The sequence below is a fragment of the Empidonax traillii genome, unplaced genomic scaffold (assembly GCF_003031625.1).
Source record: "Empidonax traillii isolate 1590-97213 ecotype Southwest subspecies unplaced genomic scaffold, ASM303162v1 scaffold902:size247835, whole genome shotgun sequence".
NCBI classification, from domain to species: Eukaryota; Metazoa; Chordata; class Aves; order Passeriformes; family Tyrannidae; genus Empidonax; species Empidonax traillii.
Window position 1 is genome coordinate 218890 of NW_020956095.1, and position 614 is coordinate 219503.

The window sequence follows — 614 nt, forward strand, 5'->3', positions numbered from 1 at the left end:
TTTCTTTGTTTTTTTACTTTCCATCTTTCTCCTTTTCTTTCTTTCTCCTTTTCTTTTCTTTCTCTATTTTTCCTTTTTTCTTTTTCTTTCTTTTTCCCCCATCTTTCTCCTTTTCTTTCTTTCTCTTTTTCTTTTCTTTCTCTTTTTAATTTTTCTCTTTTTTTCTTTTTCTTTCTTTTTTCCCCCCCATCTTTCTCCTTTTCTTTCTTTCTCTTTTTCTTTTCTTTCTCTTTTTAATTTTTCTCTTTTTTTCTTTCTCTTTCTTTTTTTCCCCCCATCTTTCTCCCTTTCTTTCTTTCTCTTTTTCTTTTCTTTCTCCTTTTAATTTTTCTCTTTTTTTCTTTTTCTTTCTCTTTTTTCTTTCCATCTTTCTCCTTTTCTTTCTCTTTCTTTTTCTTTCCCATTCTCTTTTTATCTTTCTCTGTTTCTTCTCTTTCTCTTTCCATTTCCCCCTTTTTCCTTTCCCATTTCCCCTTTCCTCCCTTCCCTTTTCTCTTTCAAGGAAAGATCTTAGCTCACCACTTGCAGTAAAGCACAAACCAAAACTTTTTGGAAGCAGCAAATTCAGTGTTCAAACTTTGATTATTGGACAGGGAATCTCATCACACCTCACT